Below are 11467 nucleotides of genomic sequence, written 5' to 3' on the forward strand. Positions count from 1 at the left end.
GGGTCCTGGATATGACCTTAAACTATATCCAGTGGTGAGGCCCCAGCTTGTGGGCTTTGGGGAGTGTGGAGCCACCCTTTAATTACCAATGCTCCCAGATCCACTCTGACCCGGAGTGGTAGTACCTGTTAGGGTCCCAACTATGGGTTGAATAGAAACCGACGTGAAAACAACAAATATATTCTACTAAAAAAAATTTTTCTTCAAAATCTTAGGATTCGGCATTAAATAATCCGAAAAGGGTTAATATGCCGTAAAACAAAAACAACCAACCAACGTGCAATATGAGAACACTAGTTGGAAGATCTGAAGTTATACAAATGATAGCCTTGTGTCATACATGGTACTAACCTGCATTTTGGTCGTCAAAGAAATGTTGAGGATTTTATTCTCAGAGCAGTCATCACATTGAAATAATGTTCGATCAAACACGATACGGAAGGGGGAAGAGGTCGATTGTGAGACTCGATGGTGGAGGCTGAAGATGACTCTCGTGGATTACAGTGCATGTTTTGAGATCTGGTTTGATCGTAATCCTTTTCACTAAGCTGGTGTACGGTCATGCTCGGAATGGTGTGGTCAACGCGTCAGGCAAATGATGAGGGTTGGGTTGGGTGTTGGAAGGTAAATGATGAATGGGAAATTGAGAGGAAGTTGAATTTAAAGAGATGAAAAGAAAAAGAGAGGGTGTTGAGAAAAAAGAGAAAGATGTGCCATGGAAAAGAACAGATAAAAGATGAAGAAAAGATGAAAGATGAAGAAAAGATGAATAACAGATGAAAAAAAACTGCGAAGAAAACGAACACGAAAAAGACCATTAAGTTAAAGAATGAAATATGATAATAATCGTGATAATCATAATAACAATTAAAAACAATAGTAATAAAGTGATAATAACAAAATAATAATGATGGTACTTATAATAATTTTAAAAAATAAACATAATGACAATAATCAAAATAATCATAATAAAAATAATAATGATAAAGTAATAATAAAATAATAACAACAATGATGATTGTAATAATAATTTTAAAAATAAACATAATAATAATAATAGAAATAAAGTAATAATAATAATAACAGAATAATAACAATGATGATAGCAAAAATAATTTTAAAAATAAACATAACAATAATCATAATAATCATAATAATAATAAGGTCATAATAATAAAATAATTATAATGATAATAATAATAATTTTAAAAATAAACATAATGATAATAATCATAATATCAATTATAAAAATAATAGTAATAAATAATAACAACACAATAATAATAATAATAGTAATAATGATTATAAAAATAAACATTATCATATTATCAATAATAATAATAATAATAATAATAATAATAATGACATAAAATACGATATAATAAAAATTATAATAAAGATATAGACGTTTATACTAGTAGCCAGATAAGACTAAGAATAATGTTAAAAAGAAAACGACGAACAATTATGAACATACAACCAGAGAGAGTTTAATAATAATAATAATAATAATAATAATAATAATAATAATAATAATAATAATAATAATAATAAACTAGCAGGATCTGTGGAAATTCTACATCGGATTCTTTCATTTGTAATAAATTGCTGCTGTTATTGCTATTGTAATAATTGTATCACCCCATTACTAAAATAATAACTTTTATATATTTCCTGGGCTGATTATTTCATTACAAACATTACAATCAATTAATTCAAATTTAATCATTTTCCATAATTCTTGGATATTTTAATAATGTCGACAATCGTTTTTCATCATTTAAACCAACATTACTGCGCCCCCTTACTAAAATAAAACTTCGATGTATTGGCCTGGCTTATTATTTCATTACATACGCACTAATCAGTTAACGAACATTTAATAATTTTCATAATTCTTGGACACGTTACTAATTTCGACAATCAATTTTCATGCTTAAAAAATTACTTCCCTTCCCTTACAAAAATATTAACTTCGATTTATTATTTGAGCTGATGATTTCATTACAAACACACCACGCAATTTACTCACATTTTATAATTTTTCATAATTTCTTAATATGTTACTCATTTCGACAATAATTTTCCATAATTTAACCCAAACAATCGCTCCCATAACTAAAATAATAATATTGATACATTGTTTGGGCTGATTATTTCATTACAAACACTACAATAAATTAACACACATATATCATTTTTCATAATACTTGGACATGGTACTAATTTCGACAATCATTTTTAATGATCTTAACCAAAATTATTGCTCTTCCGTTATTAAAATATTAACTTCAATATATTGTCTGGGCTGATTATTTCGTTAATAGCACACCAATCAAATATCTCACCCTTCATCATGTATAATAGTTCTTGGATATTGTACTAATTTCGACAATTATTTTTAATCATTTTAACCAGCATTATGCCCCCACTTTCTAACATAATAACTTGGCTATATAAACTGTGCTGGTTATTTTATTACAAACGCGCAAATCAATTAACTCGCATTTCATCTTTTTTCATACTTCCTGGATATGTTACTCATTTCGACAATCATTTTTCATAATTTTGACCGACATTATCGCCCCCTCACGTTTCTTAAATAAGAACTTTAATATACTGTTTTGGCTTATTGTGTCATTACTAAATTACCAATCAATTAACTAGCATTTCATCATTATTCATAATTTTTGGATATGTTACTAATTTCGACAATTATTTTTCACAATTTTAACCCACATTATCGCCTCTGTTACTGAAATAATAAATTTGATAGATTGCCTAGACTGATTACTACATTACCAGCACATGAATTAATTATTCTCATAGTATATACGTTCTACCTATCTTATCCAATCCCGGGTGACAACACGTATTCTGCTAGTATATATCTTCAACCTATTTTATTCGATCCCGGGTGACGCTGGGTATTCTGCTACTATATGTTTTCCACCTATCTCATTTAATCCTGGGCGATGTTGTGTATTCTGTTAGTATATATTTGCCTTTATCTCATCCAATCCTAGGACTGACTGACTTCATGCCCGCCACCCCACTGTTAAAAATATACATGAAATAAAGTATTGTTTAAATCATAAAATCTTTCAGTCATTTCCGGGTCTGATATCTTATCCACCACCCCACAGTTAAAAATATACATGAAATAAAACTAAATGGTTGCAGCCATTTCCGGGACTGACTTCATATCCCTCACCTCACAGAAAATAGAGAGATAAAGGACAAGACGAAAAAAGAAAAATGGGAAGAAAAACAACTACATTGAAAATTCATTAGGATGACAAACGACGAAAATAAGGAAAACACATGGACATAGATGCGAAAAGGACAAAGAAGCCAAGTAAGTGAATCCCTAATAACCGCATCACAAGATAACTCAATAAGAACTAAACACATCAAAGCAAAGATGGTCAGAACACAAGAAAACAGCAAATGTAGACTCTGTGGACAAAGAGGTGAAACGATAAACCATACAGTAAGTGGATGCAGCAAACTGGCCGAAAGGAAATACAAGAACAGACACAACCAAGTGGGAAGGGCAGTAAACTGAGAATTATATATATATATATATATATAGCTGAATGTCTGTGTGTGTATGTGTGTGTGGTCACGAAGAGGCTCCTATATGGTTGACTATTTAAAAAAAACTGATTACATATTTTTTTTTTTTTTTTTTTACACAGTGATCACCACTTATCAAGGCCCGGAAGCCACTCAGGGATAAGGGTTATTGTAAGTACATCACGTTAGTGAGGAGATTTTATGAAGTGTTTAATTAGGGGGCGGCTCATTAGGAATTTGTTAACATTAGACTTGAATACATCCAAGTTGTAGTCCGGAGGGAAGCAGGCAGACGGAACAGAGTTCCACAGGCGTGCAGTTCTAAGAAAGAAGCTTTGCTCATGAAATCCGCGTTTTGATTTAGGCACAGATATAGAGTGGGGGAAATTTTTCACAGTGGATTCAGCTAGACGGGTGTTTTTCGTGAAAGATTGGCGAGGGGGGACCAGGGATTGGAGTTCAGACGAGCACCTGCCATGAAAATAACGATAAAACAAGGATAGGCTCGCAACGTCTCTTCTGTGGGAGAGGGGTTGCAGGGTAGAGAAAAGGGCATCCCCCACTAAACCACGAAGTCTATTTTGTACTCTGTCAAGGCATGATAGGCTGTTTTTGGCAGCTCCTGCCCAGATATGGCAACAGTATTCCATCCTTGGCCGTACTTGGCTTTTATATAGATAGAGAATTGCATCAGTAGTGAGATGACTTCTGGAGCGGTAGAAGGATCCCACCATCTTTCCTGCGACCTTGGCAACAGACTTGATGTACGTGTTCCATTTCAGATCAGGAGTAAAGGTCAAACCCAGAAGCTTGTCAAAACACGGGGCCTCACCCAGACGAGAGCCATCCATCACAATTGATGCCAGCTGGGGATCAGAGCGTTGATGATGTAAGGATAGTAGTTTGGTTTTGGATGCATTAAAGGTAACTAGCCACATCTTTCCCCACTGAACCACGCGCTCGAGATTAGAGGAGAGAGAATCCGAGAGAAATTCGTCATTTACAGCCTTTGATGTGTTGCCGTAGATGGTCGTGTCATCAGCATAGATGTCAACGAATGATTTAAGTATGTGTTTAGGGAGGTCATTGATGTAGATCAGGAAGAGAGTTGGGCCCAGGATTGACCCCTGAGGGACTCCAGCATTTATATTGCAGGCCTCCGATTTTTGTCCATCTACCACTACTCTTATGAGCCTATCAGAGAGAAATGATTTAATGATTGAGAAAACATTTCCAGTTATACCGTAGCTGGAAATCTTGTGAAGTAGACCCTTATGCCATACTTTGTCAAAGGCCTTTGATATGTCGAGAGCAATTGCCCTAGAAAGGAAGCCTTTGTCAAGAGATTCACTAATCCTGTGGGATATAACCGTCAGCACATCTGCGGTAGATCTTGCAGAGCGGAAACCATATTGTGTGTCACTAAGAAGGTTATTCCTGCTGAGGTGGTTTACTATTTCTCTATTTAATATTGATTCCAGTAACTTACTCATAACACAGAGAAGACTTATTGGTCTGTATTGAGAGGGAGATGACTTATCACCTGAATTCTTAAATACAGGGCAAACTGAGGAGGTCTTCCAGGGGGTCGGAAAGCACTTCTCCTTAAGGCAGCGCTTAAATAGTTTCGTAAGTATGGGAGCAAGTTCTGGTTGAAGCTTTTTTAACACTATAATTGGGATGCCATCAGGGCCAGTTGCTTTACTGGAATCTAGGTTCTTGATTAGCTTGGCGACCTCATGCACGGATATTTGTATGTTACCTAGCTTGTTCTGTGTTATAGGAGGAAATATGGGGAGTTGATGGCCTTCGTCGCATAGGGCAGAATTAGCTGCAAATTCTTTGCAAATAGTTTGGCCTTGTCTGATGCTGACGAGATAACCTCTGATCCATTGATAATGGTTGGGATAGAACGCACACTTCTGTTCAAGATCCTATTTGTTATTTGCCAAAACTGGTGGGAACCAAGCCGCTGATCAGCTACCTTGGATTTAACAGACTGGGCATATAGCTCTCTTGCATTTTTTATTACTCTTTTACAGTGGTTGCTGGCAGTCCTGAAAGCAGCTTTAGTCTCAGTGCATCTATTACGTTGGTAGTTATGGAAAAAGTGATTTCTGTGCGCGATAGCAGCAGCACATTCTGGGGAGAACCATGGCTGGCTGTTAGGTTTTTGTTGGAATTTTTTAGATGGTATGAATTGGTCTATGCCTATAATGATAGAAGATGAATCCAGGATCAGGAATGGGTATGTTTGATCTTGAAGAAGGGTGGTTCATAAAATTGTGGGGTTTGCGTTCGCGCCTGTCCCCCAAAGTATGGAAATAAAAAATGAAAAAAAAAAAGAAACGTTTACAAGGGTTTTTGATATAGACGTACATAATAATAATTTGATAAGTATGTTTTAACTTAAATAGGGATAATATAATAAAATTGTGGGTTCTGCGTTCGCGCCTGTACTCCATGGAAATTTGGCACAAACTTTAACAAAGACTTTTCATATCTATTTGCGTAAGTATACTTTGATAATTATGTTTCCATTTGAAGAAATATGGTCTAATAAAATTATTGGGTGTTCGTTCGCGCCTGACCTCCATAGAATGAAAATATGTCACAAAGTTTAACAAGGTTTTTTAAAAGGGGTAAGGGTCCACAATAACACCTTAACTTTTATCTTAATTCACGTTAGGTTTTATTTATTTTTTTGAGTTGAATCATATTGTGTCGAATAAATTCACGTTCTTATTAAAATTAAAGTAATAAAAAAGTCGGAACTTTAGAAAATTCTCAACACAAATTTGGCATAACTCTGTTTTTTCCTTCTCCACTTGCACGTGACACTCTTTCGAAAACAGATAAATAATAAAAAAAATAAAAACGTCACTTTTTATCGTATCAAAAGAAGAAAAAATCCTGCTCACGTGATTACGTGTCTTTTTAAAAATATTTACATAACCTTTTTATTTTTATTTATATATCTGTTAAGCTTTTTTGTCAGTGTAATAGAAGGAATTCAGTTGATTACAACCCTATCTGCGTGTTGTTTACATTACAATAGTACAACCCTGAATCAGACGGCGCAATACTACACCGTTCAACACTGGAAAACTGAAACGAAGCTGTTCTGCTTGAAAAGAGCGCCATTTTATTCTTATTCATATTCATATCGATTCTTTGCTTTAAAAAACTAAAGTAATTACATGTTTACTTTTTTAATATCCCATTTTGCTGTTTCGGATTATTTTATTAAAGTAAGTAAAGCTTCATTATTTTTCTAAACTGTTTTTGTTGGTTTGTTTTTCGATATTTCGTTGATATACTTTAGTAAGAGTGTTTAGCCAACAAACGACTACCCGAAAAATTAATATACAATAAATAAATGTTACCATAGTCAATAAAATTCAATTCATGTTGTTTTTTGTTTTGAAATAGTTTTTAATGCTCTTTACTTGAAATAATTTCAGCAAACCGAAATTAAAACAGAATTTGAGGCGATAACTACTTAAATTGATTTTTATATAAACTACACATGCCATAATCGAATATTCGTTAAAGAAAAACTAACAGAAAACATTAAAATATTCCTTACGTTGATGAACTCTCTTAAATTGTAAACACATAATGCTCAAGTTCCCCTCCTTCAAATTGAAAACGGAGCTCTCCATTTCAAAGTCGCTGCCATTTTGATTTTTTTTAAACCGGTTCGTGAATTAAAAAAAAAATTACAAACTACTTAAAAATACAAACCAATGAAATTTTCTACCATAAAAGTAACTTTTATTGAATATGGTAACATTTATTTCTTGTATATATATATATATATATATATATATATATATATATATATATATATATATATATATAACATTTTCTCTTTGTAAGTAAACATCATTTTGTTAGTCCCTCTTGGCTACGAATGTAAACAAAGTTGATATAAAAATATATTTTCGCAAAAATTATCTTTACTTTCATCATATTTTTCTCAGGGTAAAATTTTTGAATACCAAAACTTATCTCTTTACAACCCCTTCCTTTTCATAACCTATCATACTTTCATTAATCACAGACCATTTTCTGTAGGATGTTTTTGAACGCAGTCAACGACGGGTACTTCTGCTAGTATATATATATATATACGATCTCTGCATGGATTAAAATATATGTAAACGTATTTTACGATCGCAGAAGGACGGGTGCCTTCCCCCGCTAGTTGCTAGTTAAGCATAAACACCCCTATATATGTATATATATATATATATATATATATATATATATATATATATATATATATATGTGTGTGTGTGTGTGTGTGTGTGTGTGTGCGTGTGTGTGTGTGTGTGCTAGCAGTTCCGCCCGGCTTTGCTCGGGCCCTATGTATTGTTCACAAAGTTATGTGAATATGTATACATTAAAACGTGTGAATATGTAAAGTAATAGCTTTCTTTATAATAGTCTTCATTAACTACCATAGAGAACAGACATATAAACATTTTCACTTTTATACATGGATAGATAGATAGACAGATAGATAGATTTGATGCAATATATATTGATGATTTAAAAGTATTAAAAAAAGTCCGATAGCCATTAGTCGCGTGCTCTCGTGTAATGAATGAATGCGTGAATGTAGGATTAACATGAAATTCTTAATGATAAACTAAAATGACCGAAAAATGGGCTGAAATGACTTAAATAAATAAAAAGTAAATGACTTAGAATGGCTTTAATGAACTTAAGGATGAATTGAATGACTTTAAGAATGACTTGAATGCTTAAAAAATAACTAAAATTCTTCAAAAACACCTTGAATGACCTGGAGAATGACTTGAATGGCTTTGAGACTGACTGGTTGTAAAGTAGGTGATTATTTTACATTAAGTTAATACAGAACAGTGATCCCCCACTTTATATCACAAAGTTACAAACATAAGTACAGCATGTAGTAAGAACAGCTACTACACTTTGATCTTGACAAAAAGGCCAGGAAAAGGGCATTTATTTGTCCCCCCAACGAGCGAATAAGGCACAAGGCCGATTTTTAAGGTGAGGAGTGAAGTTGAAATGCACACCAGGTCCCCGGGGAGTAGGGGAGCTTGATAGTCACACTTGGTATAAAGGGTTGCCTCTACATTGACCAAGGTCTTAAATGTTGGTTGCCCCCACATAATGTCTTTGCTTGAACAGATACTACACTTATATCTTGGCCAAAAAGCCAAGAAAATGGTATGTATTTGCTCTCCCACAGAACAAATAAGGCACAGAGCCGATTGTGCATGTGAGGAGCCAAGGGGAAATGGAGTAGGAGAGCTGGAAAGTGACAATTGCTATGAAGGGTTGCCCCTACATTGACCAAGGTATTATATGTGGGGTTGGTATTTATTTGCGCCCCCACCGTGCAAATTAGGCACAAGGCCGATTTTTAATGTGAGGAGTGAAGGGGAAATGGGTACCAACATCCCCGGGGAGTAGGGGAGCTGGATAGTGACAATTTGTATGAAGGGTTGCCCCTTCATTGACCAAAGTCTTATATGTGGGGTTGCCTGGTGTGCATTTCAACTTCACTCCTCACCTTAAAAATCGGCCTTGTGCCTTATTCGCTCGTTGGGGGGACAAATAAATGCCCTTTTCCTGGCCTTTTTGTCAAGATCAAAGTGTAGTAGCTGTTCTTACTACATGCTGTACTTATGTTTGTAACTTTGTGATATTAAGTGGGGGATCACTGTTCTGTATTAACTTAATGTAAAATAATCACCTACATATGGTATTTGCTTGCAGTATCTACCGGAACAGGTACTACACTGATGTTGGCCAAAAGGCAAAAAAAAGGGTATTTATTTCCTCCCGCACCGACAAAATGAGGTACAAGGCCGATTTTTAATGTGAGGAGTGAAGGGGAAATGGGAACACCCACCCGGGGAGTAGGGTAGCTGGATAGTGACAACTGGTATGAAGGGCTGACCCTACATTGACAAAGGTCTTATATGTAGGTTGCCCCAACATATGGTCTTTGCTTGTAGTATCTGCCGGAACTGATACTACACTTAGATGTTGGCCAAAAGGCCAAGAAAACGGTATATTTGCTCTCCCACCATGCAAATTAGGCACACGGTCGATTCTTAATGTGAGGAGTGAAGGGGAAATGTGGACCAACTCCCCGGGGAGTATGGGAGCTGGATAGTGACAATTGGTATGAAGGATTGTCCCCTACATTGACCAAAGTCTTATATGTGGGGTTGCCCCCACATATTGTCTTTGCTTGCAGTGTCTGCCGGAACAGATGGTATTTATTTGCTCCCCCACCGAGCAAATTAGGCACAAGGCCACTTTTTAATGTGAGGAGTGAAGGGAGGGGGAAGGGAAAAAGGGGACCAGCTCCCGAGAGGTGGGAAATGGGAGCTGGTTAAAGGTCAGGCATGTGGGGTTGCCCCCACATCTGGTCTTTGCTAGTCATAGCTAGTCATAGCTTGCAGTATCTGTCGGAACAGATACTACACTTTGATCTTGGCCAAAGAGCCAATAAAACGGTATTTATTTGCTCCTCCACCGAGCAATTTAGGCACGAGGCCGAATTTTAATGTGAGGAATGAAGGGAAAATTGGTACCAACCTCCCCGGGGAGCAGGGGAGCTGGATAATGACAATTGGTATGAAGGGTTGTCCCTACATTGACCAAGGTCTTATATGTGGGGTTACCCTCACATCTGGTCTTTATCTGGTGTATCTGCCAGAACAGATGGTATTTATTTGCTCCCCCACTGAGCAAATAAGGCACAAGGCCGATTTTTAATGTGAGGAGTGAAGGGGAAATGGGGACCAACTCCCCGGGGAGTAGGGGAGCTGGATAGTGACAATTGGTATGAAGGGTTGCCCCTACATTGACCAAGGTCTTATATGTGGAGTTGCCCCCACATATGGTCTTTGCTTGCAGTATCTGCCAGAACAGATGGTATTTATTTGCTCCCCCACTGAGCAAATTAGGCACAAGGCCGTTTTTAATGTGAGGTAAAAACCAGCTCCCCTAAAAGTAGGCAAAAAGGGGGCACTCTGGTTACCAAAAATAATAATTGTCCCAGTATAGAGGGTTTCCCCTCCATTGACTGGTACAAATTATCTTAAGTGCAGTATCTGCCAGAACAGATACTACACTTTGATCTTGGCCAAAAGGCCAAGAAAAGGGTATTTATTTGCTCCCCAACCGAGCAAATTAGGCACAAGGTCGATTTTTAATGTGAGGAATGAAATGAAAATCGGGGACCAGCTCCCCGGGGTGTAGAGGAGCTGGAAAGTGACAATTGGTATGAAGGTTTCCCCTACATTGACCAAGGTCTTATATGGGGGATTACCCTCACATATGGTATTTGCTTGCAGTATCTGCCGGAACAGATACTACATTTTTATCTTTGCCAAAAGGCCAAGAAAAGGGTATTTATTTGCTCCCCCACCGAGCAAATTAGGCAGAAGGCCGATTTTTAATGTGAGGAGTGAAGTAGAAATAGGAGACCAGCTCTCAGGGGAGTAGGGGAGCTGGATAATGACAATGGGTATGAAGGGTTTCCCCTACCAAGGTCTTATATGGTGGGTGGCCCGCACATATGATCTTTGCTAGCAGTATCTGCCGGAACAGATAGCACAGTTGCCTCTACATTGACCAAAGTCTTATATGTGGGCTCTCCCTACATAAGGCCTTTGCTTGCAGTATCTACCGGAACAGATACTATACATTAATCTTTGCCAAAAGGCCAAGAAAATCGGTATTCATTTGCTCCCCCACCGAGCAAATAAGGCACAACGCCGATTTTTAATGTGAGGAGGGAAGGGAAAACGGGGACCAACTTCCCGGGGAGTAGGGGAGCTGGATAATGACAATTGGTATGAAGGGTTTCCCCTAC

The 11467-nt window shown here is 36.5% G+C and overlaps 1 pseudogene; it reads right to left on the minus strand.

The window, feature by feature from the left end:
• Positions 1 to 10608: 10608 nt before the first annotated feature.
• LOC145265821 (U2 spliceosomal RNA) lies at positions 10609 to 10756 on the minus strand (annotated as a pseudogene).
• Between the last annotated feature and the right edge of the window lie 711 nt (positions 10757 to 11467).

This window comes from Euprymna scolopes, chromosome 40 (assembly GCF_053919585.1).
Source record: "Euprymna scolopes isolate OS-2025 chromosome 40, ASM5391958v1, whole genome shotgun sequence".
NCBI lineage: Eukaryota > Metazoa > Mollusca > Cephalopoda > Sepiida > Sepiolidae > Euprymna > Euprymna scolopes.